The sequence below is a fragment of the Equus asinus genome, chromosome 2 (genome assembly GCF_041296235.1).
Source record: "Equus asinus isolate D_3611 breed Donkey chromosome 2, EquAss-T2T_v2, whole genome shotgun sequence".
NCBI classification, from domain to species: domain Eukaryota; kingdom Metazoa; phylum Chordata; class Mammalia; order Perissodactyla; family Equidae; genus Equus; species Equus asinus.
The window spans coordinates 190,162,807-190,181,082 of NC_091791.1; the positions used below are offsets into that span (position 1 = coordinate 190,162,807).

Consider the following 18,276-nt stretch of genomic DNA (forward strand, 5'->3'; position numbering starts at 1 on the left):
TTATTTTGGGAGCTGACGTGATTCTGGAGCACTGAAGTGGCCATTGAAACTCAAAATATTTATTTACTTGGATGGAACATAGAGGTCTGTGTACAAATATACAACTGAATAAGATCTATTACATACCTACTTTCATAGATTGTACAATATGTGCTTCTGTCAATGGATAATAAATTGTGCCCAGTTTTGAGGACAATAGCACCAAGATACAGCTTGAGAGTCCAAATGGATAAAAAGTTACTGAGCAATCTTAGAACCAAAATAAAGACGACATATGCTGATATTAAAAAAATAGCTGACATTTGAAGAAAGCCAGGTCCTTCATTTGATTACTTATATAAAAGAGGAAAGCAAATAGTTGCACCCTCTGATGGGAACTTTTAGTTTTTTAAACATTAGGTCTCTAATCCTTTGCTTTGGGCCTGTTTGTGTAGATGCTCACATCGTCATCCCAGAGTTGGCCAATACCAGATGAACAGGATGAAGAAAGAGCCTAGAGGATTAAATAGAAATGTCCAGGGTAATCCATCTTTAAAGTCATTCATTTGTAACTTCTGCATGCCTTACATCAGTTCTTCTCTGTCACAGATTAAACATTCCAGTAGAGTCCTAAAGATTCATTCTGCTTCAGTGAAAATGCCAGTCATTCTGTGAAACTATTCTCTGATTATAATATATGGGAAGCTAAGCATTGCATGTATAAGTTTGCTGTACACATTAACTGATCATTTAATTATTGTATGTTGATCTTCAAGATTACAGTTTAAATGTATCTATGGAAAGGTCTGGAATCACTTCAGCCAGAAGATGAGTGCATATTTTAGATGAACACCTCCACTTTTCTTTACTCCAGCACATGCCTACTCTATAAAAACTTTTTTCCCCTTTTATTTTTTTAAAATTTCTTTTCTAGGAGAAGATTAAGGCTTGGTGTGGCTTGAAGCACATACATTTTCAGGAGCTCCATAGAAGAAAGTGAATACAGCATTACAAAATAAAAAGCATGAATGAACATTTGCTTAGAAATAAAACAAAATTATAGCAAACTATGAATTTTAAAATGTTGAAAAATACCATGAGTATCACATAATCTAGAAAAATACCAGAATTGTTATTTAACTTCCATTTAACACTTTGATCCTATTAATTATCACGTCTCTTTAGTCTCCTTGAATCTAGAACCCTTCCTCAGTCTATCTTTGTCTTTCCAGCCTCATCATTTTTGAAAAGTCCAGGCCAATTGTTTTGTAAACCCTCAACCTTGCTCGTCTGACAATTTCTTTTAAATGATTAAAACACCTCCTGATGGGCAACATTCCTGAGGTCTCATGGCTTGTAAAAGGCTTCGTTTTATTCCACTCCCTTGTTATTGCCACAATTTTTGTAGCCCTGAATGAGAGAGCTGAGCAGAGCATCCAGCACAGAACTTCATACACAATGTTACTCAGTAAATAGTCGTCCTCTCCATTCCCAGCTTCCTTCTGCATGCTGCTACATTTCCTTCTCATTTCTAAATTTTGTTCAGCTTGGCTACTTGCTGTGTCACTCCAGGGAAATTATTGTTGCTAAAGCAAGCTTTTGATGCCCTCTGAAAGTGTGAATTCAAAAATATTGTTCTCATTCTTGAATTCTTTGCCAACTGGAAGACTTCAATGTGTTGTCAGGCCTTTGATGCCACAAAAACATGCCCTGTCTGTATCCTCTGGCCTCTTACCTGGTTTGGGCACTTCTCCCAGCCCTTTTCTGTGAGTGTCTCACAGGCTTCTCTCCTTGGCTGCACTCTCTTTCCCCCATTTTCTTGCGACACGCTCTGTTATGGACTGAATGCTTGCGTCTCCCCACCCCCCAAATTCATATGTTGAACCCCAGCTCCAGTGTGATGGTATTAGGAAGTAGGGCCTTTGGAAGGTACTTATTAGGATTAGATGAGATCCTGTAGGTGGAGCCCCTGTCATGGGGTTAGCGCCCTTTTAAGAAAGGGAAGAGCCACCAGAGCCTCCTTTCTCGGCCCTGTGAGGGTACAGTGAGAAGATGGCTTCTGCAAGTCAGGACAAGGACCCTCACCCAGATCCGGATCTGTCAGCACCTTAATTTCGGACTTCTCAACCTCCAGAACTGTGAGAAATAAATGTCTGTCATTCACATCACCCAGTCTATGCTATTTGCTATAGCAGCCTGATCTAAGATCACCTCTATGATATTTTCAATTGTTATTAATTTTCATTTTATTAACCCTGTGCCATTTAATTCAAAATATAGAACTAGAGATTTTAGTCTTCTCTGTACTTGCTTTTTCTCTGCTTATTCTGGTCTTTTAAGTACTGACTACATTCTGTGCATCCTCCTGGCCAGCAGTGTGGGAATCTTATTTTATTTTCCATGCATATTCCCCACATGATGTCCTCTTGTTAATTATCTCATATCAACATTCCTTTCACTTTCTCCACAACCTAAGTTCCCATCCAAATATTCGTACTGCCAGGTTCCCAACATGGAGACATTCTTCCTCAACCCATTTCATGCATTTCAGCCCACGTGAATCTGTTGACATCTGCTTTTAACTCAAACTGCAAGCTTTTGGTTGAGAATACACCTTAGGAAAGGGTAAATAGCCCCTCCAGGGACAATCATTACTCGGCTAAGATATGCCAAAGATTTGTTGGATTAGACTTGCCGCTCATCTGCTACTCCCCTGCTTATGTCCGTACCTTTTTCTGAACTCACCCACTTACGTATCAAAGCCTTAGTTATTTATATACTATCTTGTCCCAAAAATATATAAAAGAAATTTAAAATTTTACAGTAAAAGAGAAAATAACTCAATAACATAAATTGGAAATAGGCATGATGGGAAAAAATGTGAAACAACAAAGGCAGGAACATAAAATGAAACCTACAATGAAGCTAATACAAAAAGTCATAAAGCAAACCACCTCGTAACCTAAGTGAAATATTCTTGGTGATTATAGTCATTTCTGTTTATGGCAGCTTAAACGGTCTTTAGAGTTCTCTTTGGAGGGGTATTCTCTTGATAGATTCCATTTGTTCATACTGTAAGTATGGCAAGTGTGGCACACACAGGCTGGCTGCTCTTACTTCCCCCGTGACTCATGCAACTATTTCCTTTGTTGACCATGTGGGTGAAGGAGGACGAACTCATTGAGAGGAAATTCCTGAGATGCATGTGCCATCTGCTGGGCACAGAGTGGGTGCTTAGTTAACAGGTGTAGCGAGATGACATACTATAATACTCCGGATGCACTTTTCTTTCCCTGTGCAATCAGAGACACACATTTGTAGGAGAATAAAGTTGTTATGGCAGGAATGGGAAGAGAAAGAGCCAGTCAATATTTTGTTTCAGAATTCCAAAATAGGTTTTGAAAGCCACATCAGTACAATCATTTTGAAAGTCAAGGCTTTTGATTTTCTAAAATAGTATTTGATTAGAGGAAAAAAAATATCCTTGAAGATAAAAAAGTCAAGTTCTCTGATAGATTGGAATTAAGCATAGAATAAGACCAAGATCACACTGACCGCAGGGAGAGTAGGCGAGCATCAGCCTGGGAGGGAGCAAGAAGAATCATGGGGTCAGTAGGGTGGGCAGTAAAGGGGCTGAACTGAGTGACTCCGCAGATAGACAAAGTCGGCACCGAGGTTTCTCTACACTGTTTTTCTCAGTGTCGGGAACTGGAGACATCTGTAGACCGTCCAATGTCATGGCAGCTAGCACTGCGTCATGCCTGTTCTGCAGAGCCATGATAGCTGTTCTGCTTGAGTCTAGTGACAGCCATCATTAACAGCCAACTGCACGTTGTTGCTTATGAATTGTTCATCAGAAGTGTCTGTCTGAATTTTAAGAATTGCTGGGCAGCATTCAAATCACCCTATATGGACATCTCATTTTGAATGGCTCAAGAAATATATAAATCTACAAAACAGAAAATGTTGTGTTTGGTTTAGAGAGAGGAGTAAAGGAAAGCCACCAGGGTCTGTGGGAATGAATTGTGCTGAAAGATCGGCTGTGTGTGTAGCCCTTGTTCAAAGAGAGAGAAAGAGAAAGAGAATCTCTTTTGGATGAGTCCACTCTTCCACTTGCTTTGAAGACTAATACAAAGTAGTTTCTATGCTACCTGCCCATAATTTACATAAAAAATGTTAGGCTATGTTGAGGATTCGTTGCTTAGATAAACACCGGGGAAGGTGTCTCCCTCTGTGGATCTTCCATCCTTGTGCGGAAGGCCCACACTGAACCAATAGTCACTCTGATAAACATACAGTTCACACGCTTGTGAGTGCTCAAGAAGAAAGTTCTGTTGTCCTCGGAAAGAGTATATTAGAGAGGTCGCTTAGAATGGGAGGCTCAGGGAATAGTTTCCCTTATGCCAAGACCTGAAAGAGGCGTAGAGTTAGTTGGGAATAGGGGCATGGAGGGGACAAGAGCGGCGCTGGGGAAGGGGGGAGTGTTCCAAGCAGAAGAGAAGGCCTGGGCAAGTTCTCACAGTAGAGAAAAGTATTGACTCTGAGGTTCTGGAAGAAAGTCAGAGCATCCAGAGCAAGCAGGTAAAGAGGAAGTGGTGGTGAGTCCTGAACACTTGTCACGGCCAGGCGATCAAGACCTTGCATGCCAGGTTAAGGACTTTGGTTTTTATCCAAAAAGTGGTGTGAAGCTGTGGTGGGTTTTAAACACCAGGATGACACCATCAAATCTCCATTTTGAAAATATCATTCTGTATCTTACAATTTATGGAAAACAAATTGGTGAGAGAGGCCAGAAAGGATGGAGGGAGATGAACAGGGAGGCTGGAGAAAGATTCTTGGTGAGAGATGATGATAGCTTAGCCTAAAGATGCCATCATGAAGACAGACTGAAAGGTACTGAGGGAGTCAATAATGGATGAAAATGATCGTGGGGCCAGAAGTGACTTGTAGCTTTATGACATAAACAATCGGACATATGGTGATATCAGTAACTACAGGAAGCAACATTGGAAGATAGCTATGTTCAAGGTGTGGGAGAGATCTTAAGTGAGTTGTTCAACACATCATCTTAAGATACTTTTTAGATACCCAAAACATAGATATTTGGACATATGGGTCTAGAGCCCAGAGGAGAGGTCTGGAATGAAGTCACAGCCCAGATAGAAAGTGAAGCAGGACAAAGATGTATTTCTGTGGGGAAAGAGTGAAGAGTGCAGAATGAGGAGGCCAGAGCCTCAGGAATTCTAACGTTAACTGTAAACCCTGTCTGTTTTGAGGACATAGAGCAGGTAACATGAAATGCCACCCTTCACGGATGCTTTATGGCTTACAAGTCCTTAACAAATTCTTTCCTATGCACTCGAAACTAATATTTCTTTTATATTATTACCCAAACTTTTATTTTCTAACATTGTTTGTTGTCTATTGTATACCATTCTTCTCTTGATAGTTATTTATTTATGTGAAGTAAGGGAGTATACCTATATCTATGTATCTTTAATTCTCCTCCATGGAATGGTGCTTAAGGCTTTTTTAAATCTTCCAAATATGAACTTTTAATTTCCTTTTAGCACCTAGCTTTTTATTCCTCTCTTATGCCAACATCCTGCAGCAATGCTTTCTGTTTCCATGGATACAAGAAGGCAACTCCTCTTGCCAAATTCCATCAGAGGTGCTGCCATCTCTGGTCCCACCCTCCTGCTGCTTGTCCTTCACTGAGGCCCAGGTGCTGGGGGCCATTTGGGACGCATGTCTTTCAAAGCAGATTCTGCCAGGGCCATCACTTCTTGCCACAGAAGCTGCTTGCATCTGGGGTTGTTGCATACTTTGCTTTCTCAATATCAAAGTAAAGAAGTTTTGCTTGTGCTCTTACTGCAGCCTTTTTGCCCTGAGACTCAAGTGAGAACATAAGGAGTTGGGCCAGATGAGGTCTGGCTGGCCACCAGTGGTGCTTTATTTGGAATTACAGAATTATCGCCCCCACACCCCTGACTGGCCAGCTACTCACCTTGCAGGGTGTTGTATAAACTGAATTCACGTTCCTGGAATGACTTCTTTCCAGGGAACTTCTCAGACCCTTAGGTAACTGGACTCCAGGAAAACTTTCTTACACATTTTCTAAAAATGGCAGCATCCTAGGATTATTCAGGTGATGATTCAGCTAAGTCAGCAGTTAATTCAGTTATTTGAGATTTATTTCTGTTTCTCTTTACTTTTCTACAATTATCCAGTGTTTAGGAATTCGGTTGATTGGGGTTTCTCCCCTCAACTGAGCATGATTAAAAATACTCACTTACGTATTCCTCACCACAAAAGACAACCATTTTTTCCAGTATGGGATTTTCCCGTAGATGCTATATTACAGAATTTATAATTTTTATCACGTCTAATTCTATTTCTTCTCCAGCCCAGCCCTAGTATCATGAGGTGAGTGTATATCCTTGTGTTTTTATTAATTTTAAAATAGGAAACCTAACAAATGCAGCAGGTAAGTGATTCCAAGTGTGGCTCAGAGAGTAGAACACTCCTGCAAACAGGTCTCAGTATCACGGGGTATTGCCCAGTGCTCTCCCTGTTTGCACACCCAGTGAGTGAGTAATAACACTTGCAAAGCTGGAAGGCTGCTGTAGCTCTGAACAAGGGTTATTTCCTGTCTTCTCAAGAGTGTTAAAATTCTTAAAGTTGCCTCAGGTGCTGCAAGAGAACAAAAGGCAAAGCATCTGGGGACCCAGATCCCCCCCAGCTCCACCTGAAGCAGCTCTCCTCCTCCTGTTTGGAATGGAGCTCCAGTAAGATCCTTGCCCCACCTCTCTTGCTCCCTGCCTTCCTTTCTCAGTCGCTCTTTCCGTGCCTCCCTGTGTCTCTCCTTCCATTTCTCCCTCCCTCCCTCCCTTTCTTCTTTAATTTCTTCTGTTCGCTCTCTTTCCTCTTGTCCTTGCTCTCCTTTTCTTCTCTGATTTCTTCCTTCTCTTCTTTTTCTGAATTCGGAAAAGGAAAGTAAAATAATAAAATATTAAATACCAATCGCTCCTATTCTTGCCATTTACAATAGTCGATCTTTTACGTTATTTCACATTTGTTTTCAAAAACAGTAAGTCCTTATGAATAAAGTCAGAAACCCCTTTGCTATCATGCCCTCTGCTCGCCCCAGCACAGGCTCACTCACACAGAAGAAACCATTATTTGTGAGTTGGCATAAACTTTGTGTGCTCTTTTTGTTGTTGCAAAAGAAAAAATGTATGCAGTCTGCTAAAAAATATTTAACAGGTCAAAAATCATCCAATGAAAAATGAGTCTTCTTTCCATGCCTCACTTACAGTCCTTTTCCCTTAATAACTTTGTATCTTTTCAGAAGTGCCCTGTGCACTTATAAACACATGTAAGTGTATGCTCATCTTTTCAGTGAACAGACTAACATGCAAATCCTTAGGAACCTGCTTTTACACCTATTGCATCTCAGAGATCTTTCTACATCACATATATAGACATATAACATTGTTTCAAGGAACTTCTTAGTTTCTATTGTACTGCTGTTATGTAATTTATTTACTAATTCCCCACTGGCAAACATTTAGCTTGTTTCTGCTCTTCACCTGTTATTTGCAATGCGCAATCGATAACTGTCTTTTTTATTGTTCTCTGAGGAATAAAGTTCTAACAGTGGAATTTCTAGCTAATATGTTTGAGCAGGTTTAGTGTCAATAGGTATAGTGGCTATGCCCTCCAAAAAGTCACACTAACTTACACATCTCACACACAGAAATACACGCACATATGAATGCGTGTTTTTCCTCTCCAACATTGTAAATGACCAAACTGTTAAAATAAGATTCCATTTGAGGGCCCAGCCCAGTGGCCTAGTGGTTAAGTTCAGTGCACTCTGCTTCAGCAGCCCAGGTCTGGTTCCTGGACACAGACCTACAACACTCATCAGCAGCCATGCTGTGGCAGCAACCCACATACAAAATAGAGTAAGATTGGCACAGATGTTAGCTCAGGGCCAACCTTCCTCAAGCAAAAAGAGGAAGACTGGCAACAGATGTTAGCTCAGGGTGAATCTTCCTCAACACAAAAAAAAAAGAAAGAAAGAAAAGAAAAATTTCATTTGAAAAAAGAGCATTTATTCTAAAACATGGAATACAACTGGCCCAATAAAAAAAGTCAATAAATTAGAAACAGCAGACTGGGGCCCGGGCAGACATTTCCCTGTGTTAGCAGTACCATCTTCAGCAAGTTACTTAAACTGTCAGAGTTTCATTTTTTCCTACATAAAGGATTTTTTTCTTTTTTATGTTATTAACATACAGAAAAATTCATGGACCTTAACTATAATCTTCACTAAGTTTTGACAAGTGCATTGACCATGTAACTGCCACATCATTTGAGAGAGAGAATATTTTCATCATCCCAGAAACTTTCCTCATGGCCTTTTTCTGTGAGTTCCACCCACCTGCAACCTCTAGCTTGATTTCTATCCCCATAGACTAGCTTGCTTTAAAAAGATAAAATCATACAAATGAAATCAAACAATATTTACTAGTTTACATATGGCTTCTTAAACTCAGCTTAAGGTGTTTGATATTCATATATGTTGTGTGATCAGTAGTTTGTTCCTTTTCTTTACTGAGTAGTGCTTCATAAATACGCCATAATTTGTTAATTCATTCTCCTGAAATAAGAGATGTTTGGTTTGTTTCCAGTTGGGTATATTATGAATAAAACTGACGCAAACATTCTTGCTCAGTTTCTTTATTTGGGAAGCACACACACTCATTTCTCTTGGATATATATCTAGGAGTGGAATTGCTGGGTCATGGGGTAGGTGGAGGTCCAAATCTCTAAGGAACTGTCAAACACTTTGTAAAAGTGGTTGTACGTTGTAGGATCCCACCAACAATGGATGAGAATTCAAGGTGACCTACATTCCAGAAACATTTTGTATTTTCAATAGCTTAAAAATGTAGCCAACCTAGTAGATATGAAATGGTATCTAATTGTTTTTAATTTACATTTTCTTGATTATTAATGATGCTGAACACATCTTCATGTACTTGTTAGTCATTCATACATCTTGCGATGTTTCTCGTAAAATCTTTTGCCCGCTTTTAAATGGGATTGTTTATCTTTCTATTTTTGGTTATAGGGATTTCTTCCATATTCTGGACGGGTCGTCTGTCACCCACATGTATTGTGAATGTGTTCCTCTCGGTCTGTGGCTCCCCTACTTATTCTTAATTGTATCTTTTGATGAGTAGAAGGTTTCATCTTGGATAGGTCCAATTTACCACTTTTTATTTATGTGGTAACCACTTTTGTGTCCTAAGAAATCATTACCTACCCAAGTTGTAAAGACATTCTTCACTATTTTTTTTCTTAGAAGATTTCTAGGTTTTTTAACTTTTATGTTAGGTCAGTGATCCATTTTAAATTAATATTTAGGTTCGGTGTGAGATAGTAATTGAAAAATTTTTTCTATAGTGTTATCCAGCTATTCAACTATTTTTTTATGTGTTTGTGGAAAAGACTTTCCTCTCCCTATTGACTTCCTTTGGTGCCTTTGTGAAAAATCAATTGAACATATACCTGTGGACTCATTTCTGTGCTCTCTCTTTCTGATTGACCCATTTATCCTTATAGCATTACCACATTGTCTTGATTACTATAGCTTAAAATAAACTTTGAAATCTGGTAGCATAGGTCCTCTATCTTTTTTTCCTTCTCTTTTACTTTTTTCTTTTTGAGAAAGATTATCCCTGAGCTAACATCTGCTGCCAATCCTCCTCTTTTTTTTCCTTTTTTTTTTTTTTTTTGGCTGAGGAAGACTGGCCCTGAGCTAACATCCATGCCCATCTTCCTCTACTTTATATGTGGGATGCCTACCACAGCATGGCTTGCCGAGCTGTGCCATGTCCGCACCCAGGATCTGAACCAGTGAACCCTGGGCCACTGAAGCAGGATGTGCGAACATAACTGCTGTGCCACCAGGCCAGCCCATTCTTTTACTTGTTCATTTAGGTGAGGAAGATTGCCCCGAACTAACATCTGTGCCAATATTTCTCTGTTTTTTGTATGTGGGATGCTGCCACAGAATGGCTTGATGAGCAGTGCATAGGTCCGCACCCAGGATCTGAACTGGTGAGCCCTCGGCCACTGAAGCAGAGCATGCAGACTTGCAAACTTACCCACTACACCACAGAGCCAGCCCCCATCCATCTTGTTTTGAACTGGATTTTTTTTTTAAACTCAGTTATTTCAAGGATTGAATGAGATAAGCTAAATAATTTTCTCTTTCATAAAACATTATACAAATGAGAGACGTCGTCAGAGTTAAGTGAAAGGCAGTGTAGAACAGTTAAGACCATGAACTTGCATCCTGTATCTTCTGCTTGCTAACTGAAGATGCCTTAACTTTGAGGATGTTTCATCTATGTGTCTTTGTGTCAGCATGTGTTAGGGATAATAATTGCATCTATCTCATAAGGCTGTTTAAAAGATTAAATTAATTTAATAGATGCTAAGCACTTAGAAAAATCCTGGCACAGTGTAAGTGCTAAACAGATATTCTTTATTGTATTACTTATCTATTGAGCATACCAACTGACCCCAAAACTTAGTCCCTTAAATCAACACCCATTTATATCTCACAGTTTCTGTGGGTCAGGCTTCCCAGCACTTCTTAGCTTGGTCATCTGCCTCTCTCACAAGGCTGCAATGTCAGCTAAGGCTGAGGTCTCATGTAAGGGCATGACTAGGAAAGGAGCCACTTCCAATGTCACTTGTGTGGTTGTTGACAGGAGTCAGCTCCTCATGGGTTGTTGGACTGAGGCTGCCCTTGGTTCCTTGCCACATGGGCCTCTCGAATACAGCATCCTGCTTCATCAAAGTGTGCAAACCAAGGAGGCACTACAGAGAGAGAGGCTGCTAGCAAGCTGGAAGTCACATGTTGTAACCTAATCATGGAAGTGACATCCCACTGCCTTTGTTGCATTCCATTGTTTGAAATCAAGTCACTGGGTCCAACCACACTCACAGAGAGGGATTATAGCAGCATGTGACTACCAGGAGGCAGGGATCCTTGGGAGTCATCTTAAAAGTCTGCTATGACACGTATATCTAATCAGCACTTAAAAAATATTTAACCGTTATTTTTCCTATTTTGTATAGTAATTTTGATGCGTAAAAGAGAAATTACATGATTTTATATGATGTTCTCTAACTCTTTAAACAAATATTACCATATATGTTTAAAAAATCTAATATACATTTTAGAGAGATGTACAACTGTTAAAATCATATTTAGGAACTGCAGCCCTAGGACGGAGACTATGGCGCCAATGTTACCATTTTTTTTCAGTTTGAGTGATGATTATTTAGTTTGGTGTTTTAGCTCTCACTTGGTATTCAATCTATGACTTTTCTATAATGCCACTGTCAATGATTTCCTCATCTTCTCATTAAGGAATTATAATTTTTTTTTAAGTTTTAAAAGGCTAACTTTCCTCCCTTGACCCATTATTGTTTTGCTCTCTTTCAAATATATCTTATAGTTTCAGACAGCTAACATGCTAATTTTCACCTAGTGTGACCAAAGTTTATTGTAGAAAAAGAACGGTTTATTCTTGGGTAATTAAACTTGTTTATATATTTTATGACTAGATATTTTCTTTCGGTTACTCTGTAATTCTTTTTGGGGGAGGACGGGTTCTAATGTAAGTTCTCCTGGTCCATAATTCCCTGGAGAGACTCAAACATCTCTAAAGTTCAGGACAAGGTTAGACAACTTCCAGTGCTTCTGGAAAAGGATAGTTTTAATATTAAGTATTTTCTGTGGGAGGTTTGTACTTTAGAACTTTCAGAACTCTCAAGGCCACCCTCTTCCACAGATTTATTACCGTTTTGTTCCCAACCTGTCATTCCAGCATCTCTGTTTTGGTAACTTAGATAGGTCTCATTTCTCTTATCTATAAAAAATAAACAAACCTCAGGATATTTTTCACTGTTATGGGCAAGCTGTACTGAATTTTTCTTTTTGTGAGAATTTTCCAATAGATGAAAAATAGACATCATATGATGATTCAGCTATTATCTTAAAATGTTTAAGCAGAGTAGTTATTTCTGGTATTGGAATAAATGCTTTGCGTGAACAGAATGTATGGTAGCCCAGTAGTGTCTGTTTCAACAAATATGCAAATAAGTTCACGTAGTGATGGGAAGTCGTGGCCCAGGTTTACAGATGAAGAGTCTGATTCATGGCAGGACTGAAACAAACAGATATTTTGATTCCAAAATAGCTGTGCCAGGTTTATATTTTAAGAGCATATTCCCTGGGTTTACAGGTTGATATTAAATATACCTATAAAATATTCATATTTGCTCAGGAGTAGGGACAATAGGGTATTTCTTGGCAATAACAAGCAGAATTCATAAGAGTAAATTCACATTTATTGGATCATTCATTCATTCAATATGAAAACATTTTTTTGAATAGATCGAGGATACATCAGCACACATAAAGAAAAAAGGGCTCCCTGACTTGATGGAGAGTATATTGTATCCAGGGGAGAGAGCCAACAAATAAATAAGTAGAAAAAGCAAACAGAATTGTTGGTTAGAAGTTGGTCAGCATTCTAGAAAATAAAGTGTAGATGGAGGGGTAGATACTGCTGAAAGTGGAGGATGGGTTGCAGGTTTATATCAGGTAATCAGGGAAGCATTATTGTGGTGGTGAAGACAAGACTTGAATGAAGTGAGAGAGTGAGCACGTGGACAGCTTTCAGCCACGGGAAACAGTCAGTTCCAAGGCCCTGAGCTGGCAGCTCGCCTGGTGAGTTTGAGGAATAATGAAGAACAGAAAAAGCGAAATAGGAAATAGTCAGAGCTGAAATCAGAAAAGAGAGAGAGATAATGGTTAGGCTGTGTGTGGTCCTGAAAATGATTATGAAGACTTTGACAAAAATGTATGCACTCGGCCACTAAGCCTTCCGCAAGAGAGACTGGGAAATGTGGTTTCCTCTGCAAACTGAGGCGGAATTTGTTTCTGGCACAAGTGAAAAAATCCATTTTGGAGTGGGAGCAGGACAGGAGTATGTTGGGGGATGGAACTGGGGTAAATTATCTGGTATGGATAGACCACAGGATAAATTATCTCATGTTCATTCTTTAACCACGGGAGCTTCTCCAAAATCTATCAGTGCGTGAAAAATATATTTTCTTTAAACGTGCATTTGAGTGTCTTAGGTTTCTGAAATATTTCTTAATTATTAATTTTCTGTGCTTTATGGTAATTCAATACATTAACTGTGTAATCATTTACTTCATCATTCTCCTTTCAGTAAACATTTCGGTTGTTTCCAGGTTCTCCTAAAACAAATCAGACCTCTGTAAACATCTGCATAATGTCTCTGTGATTATGGGCAAGAGTTTCTGATGGTTTTATCCCTGGAATTGGATTTTGGTGTCATGACTTCTCCCGGATATGGTCAGATCATTTTCCAAAGTTATTTTGTCAAATTACATTCCACCAACATTTGTTCCACAACCTCACAAACACTGGGTATTGTCAGACTTTTCAATATTTTTCATCTGGTGAGTGTAAAATCGTATACTACAGTGGTTGTGAGGCATTTAAAATTAATTAGGTTGAGCATCTTTTTATGTGTTTATTGGAACAGATGTATTTTTTCTTCCATGAAATACTGGTGTTTTTTTGTACGTTTTCTATCACATTAACTGTATTTAATGTAAAAATTCTCTATAGTCTCCGGGTGCACATATTTGTCAGCTCTTGTTGTTGAACTGTTATTTCTTCAATGTGTCCATTGTCCTGAGAGTGACAGACATCATTATTCCTGACCTCCCGTTTCCTTATAAAAGTTTTAAATTTTGCTTTTCCTATTTATATATTTGGTCTTCCTGGAAATGATTTTGCATAGGATGTGAGATAGGAATCCCATTTAATTTTTAAAAATAATGTCAACTACTTTTGATAGCATGATTTTTTTAACAGTCCGTAATTTTCTTATTGAATGGCAATGGTAGGTCTATAATATATCAATTTGGTATATATGTGTAAGTCTGGGTACTTTAGTCTGTTCCACTTATCCATTTATTGCTTGGTCTTAGTTACCATATGCGTATATCAAGTCTCAACGTATGACAGAGCAATTTCACACAGTCTTTTTCAGGTGTGGCTTGGACCTGGATCTTCCATATAAATTTCAGAGTTACAAAAACCTAAAACAAAATGAGCAAAGCAGTTGGTATACTGATGATTGGAATTGCACTGATTCTATATATCAGTTTCGGGAAATCTGACGTACTGGCAATACTGAATCTTTCTAATCTTGCCAGAATTTGAAGTTAATCTAGATATTCTTTAATGTCTTATAATAAAGTTTTGTAATTTTAGTTTCAGTCCTATTCTTTTAAATGTTTTAGAATCATTCATAGTTATACTGTTTTTATTAATCTTATAAATGCTACTTTAATATTTAATTTCTGATAAGTATGAAAATTCAATTTATTTTTATATAGTGATTTTAAACCTAACTCTTGTATGTAGCAAACTTCCTCATCTCTCACTAATTTCACCTGTTATTTTTCGTTGGTTCTGAGGCCCACACATCTTTCTACAGTAGCCTTCCGCGGCTGGAGCTAGATGCTTGAAAACTACATTTCCCAGAATGCCTTGCGAACTGGGTGGTTTAGGTTCTGGCAAAGGCAATGCTCTCAGGAGATGAGAGAGGGGGTGAGAGGAGTAAGGGAGAAGCCGTGCGGCCTGTGGCTTCCACAGGCAACAATGGGCTTTGATGGTGGCAGCAGCCGCAGGAGCAGTGGCTTTAGGGAACTGAGCATTCTAGCGGTGGTGGTGGTGGTAACTGGAAGCAGATGCTGATTCTGTGGTGACTAGGTGGTGGCCTGAGGGCAGAGGCACGTGGGCTCAGAAGAATGTAGGTTTTGGCAGAGCTCGTGACCCCCAAAGGACTGGAGTCTCCTGCAGTAGTGCCTGCCACTGAGTTGGGTCATCTGATCTCCTTCTGGAGTGGTGACAGCTTCCTATAGTCTCTTTCTGGTCCCTCCACGATGCTTCCCTTCACTTCTCTAGTCGTCGTGCAGTTTAGTAACCTGATTACTGGTATGAAATCTCTCTCTGTCGTTTCTGCTTTCCTGACTGTACCTTGAGTTGTGTATTAATTATAATTATTTATCTGTAGATTTTGAGGTTTACTATTTAGAGAATCATAATGTGCCCATTATGAAATATTTGTTTCTTCTTTTCAAATTCTTGCGTATTATCCTTATCTTCTCCTCTTACGCTGACTAGACCCTTCTGTAAAAGATGGAATAAAATTGTTCACAATGGGCACACATGGTCTAGATTTATAATGTCTTAATCTGGATTTTAAAAGGAAGAAATTATTTTAATATATTTCATGTGTAAGTTTTGGGTAAATATACTTTATCATACTTTGAAAATTTCCTTTGCTTCCTTATGTTAAGGGACTTAACCTGAAAGAATATGGATTTTTATTTTATATTTTTCTCTCTGCATTTATCAAAATAATTATTTATATTTTCTCCTTTAATTTCTTAATGTGGTGAATTATAGTAATAGACTTTTGTATTAAACCAACCCCGAAATTCTGGATTAAACTCAAATTCTTCATTACCCTATATATTGTTTGCTGATTTTTCTTTTGGATATTTGCACCTGTATTCAAAAATGAAATTGACCCCAAAATTGTCTCTTTCATGCTGTCCTAATCTGATTTGGTATCAATGTTATAGTCATCCTGTAAGTGAGTTGTGAGATATTTCGCCTCTTCTATTCTAGAGAAAAGTTTATCATCTATTATTTAGTATTTGGTATCACCCACCAATAAAACCAGGTAGGCCTGGTGTACTTTTGCGGGAAAAGTTTAACTTGCTGAATTAATTTTCTTAGTAGTTATAGACTATCCAAATTATTTCTTTTCTAAGTGGTTTGTGAACTTGGCTTTTTCTAGGAATTGGTTAATTTCATCCAACTTAAATGTTTTGGCACAGTGTTTTTCAGCTTTCTTAGATTCTTCTCCCTAACGCTACCTCCCTGGAAGCTGTTGTTGGCTGTTAAACTGCTCCCTGTGTTCACTCCCATTTCAACTAAAGTTTGCTTTGATAGCATTGACTTCCAAGCCAGGAATGTTGTCTACTATTTCTTGAAAAATTTAAAATCTTAAGATACTAAGACAATTTTCAAATACTGGGACTTCTCAGTCTGCCAAAGACATGCATTTTTCTTTTTTCATACACACGGACAGCTCCTCTCTCTCACACCCACACATTTTCACCACCAGATAGAAGCACGGAGGGCTGCGCCCGTGTTTCAAGTCCCTCAAAGCAATAGAGGTCTCAGGTTAGGTTTCGGCTTAGTTCTCCGTAAGGTTCCTGCAGAAGTGAGGGCTGGCTGGGGGACAGTCTCCCACACAGGTCCTGCTCTTCTCCAGTCTCTGCTTTTTCTTCCCAGGCTTGCATATTCCAAATATTCTTTCAACTAGTGAACCTATAAATCAGCGCCGACCAGTCATGAGATGAGATGTGTGTAGACATACTGATCAACAACTACAGCAGTAGATTTTTATTCCAGATTTACTTGGGTTGGGCACTACTCTAGGTTTGAGGATGCAGCAGAAGACAAGACCGTGTGCCTGCTTTCTTAGAACTCATGTTCTAATTTGGGGAAACACAAAAATAATGTTCATGAAACAAGTAGTAGACCAGAAAATAGCTTTAGACTCGGGATACTTGTAGATGTTGGTAATTACTAGGAAAACTAGAGAATGACTGGTGGCAATTTGAGGTAGGGGTGAGATTTGGAGTTTCTAGGTTACATTGGATGGTCAGGAAAAGCCTCTTTGGGGAGATAACATTGAGGCCAGACTTGGTTTCCAAGATGCAGCTGCGAATGTGGTCAGGATGAAGTGACCCAGGCAGAGACAGGAGCAGAGGCCCCATGGCGCATGAGCTAGAGATGTCTCCAGAGTGGGAAAGGGACCCGCCCTATGAGAAGGCAAAATCTCTGCCTGGTAAACCTGTTGCGCCATCTTCGTTTAGTATTTTTCGTGTTAAGTTTAAATTTCTCTTCATAAAGATCTTACAAAATGTTTTTGAAGTTTATTCTCAAGTATTTAAAAATATTGTTTGCTTTTATAAAGGCATATTTAATCTTAATCCTCTGTTGAATTGTCACTGATAATAAGCAGTGTTTATGTTTATAATTTGCTTTTGGTGATACATTATAGAATTCTATAATTACTTTAATAGTTTAAAATTGATTATTTTGTATGATTCATATAGACAGTTCTACTAAGAGGGAAAAAAAGACAAAGACAAAAAGGCAAAAGAAAATAGAGAAAAGACAAAAAAAGCCAGCTTCATTTGTTTCTAGTTGTAGGCTTTATTTTGTTTTCTTGTGGAACTTTAGGAGCTCTGCTTTCTCTTAATATTAATGAAAATTTCTTAACAAGTTTGGCATTAAGTATGATGTTAATAATTTGTCTTAAATGTTATCCTTTAACATTTTATGGCAGTGCCCTTCCATTTCAAGTTGGTCAAGAGTTTTATCAGGTAAAGGTGATAAATTTAATCAAACATTTTCAGAATTTAAAAAATTGTATAATTATTCTACTTGCACAATAGAGATGGTGAATAACATTAATATATTTTTTTGACTTCAGTAATGAACTCTAGTAATGTTATCTTAATATTTTAAGTTGTTGTTGAGTTAAATTTGGTAGTGCTCAATTTGCAACTGTATATTAATGGTTTTGGTTTCCTAATCATGATTCTGGTGTTGTTTAGGAGAATATTTAAAACTTTCTAAGTAACAGAGTTTTGTTATTAATTTTCACTTTTAATTTCTGGTTTTGTTGTGCTGGAGATACAGACTTTTGCCTGAGCACACTTTCTACATTTGAAATTTCATAAAAGCACTGGAAATTCTTGAAAAAATCTGGACTCTTTATTACAATGTTTGACAAATATGTATCTTTCTAATAATTAATGTGTTCCGATGTTTTGTAATTGTTTTATCATTTGTCAGTGTAGTCTATCACAAATTAAGTGATGTATTAAAGGCTATCTTTACAGCCTTGTGTTTGTTAATAAATGTATATATTTCTAACAATTCTTGCATTTTACATTTGAAACTATGTTGTCAGGTACCTAAGCTTCCTTAAATTTACTATTTATGTACCCTATTTGCCTCATACGATACTCATGCCTTGACCTTTACTTTGGGGCGTGGAGGGCAAGGAGTTC

General features: G+C 38.3%; 1 long non-coding RNA gene across 1 annotated transcript in view; it reads left to right on the plus strand.

The window, feature by feature from the left end:
* The first annotated feature begins 537 nt into the window (after positions 1 to 537).
* LOC139044559 (uncharacterized) overlaps positions 538 to 18,276 on the plus strand; it is a 44,632-nt gene continuing 26,893 nt past the window's right edge. Inside the window, exon 1 of the long non-coding RNA XR_011501583.1 lies at positions 538 to 17,583. This is a non-coding gene — a long non-coding RNA (uncharacterized lncRNA). The remainder of the gene's footprint in view (positions 17,584 to 18,276) is intronic.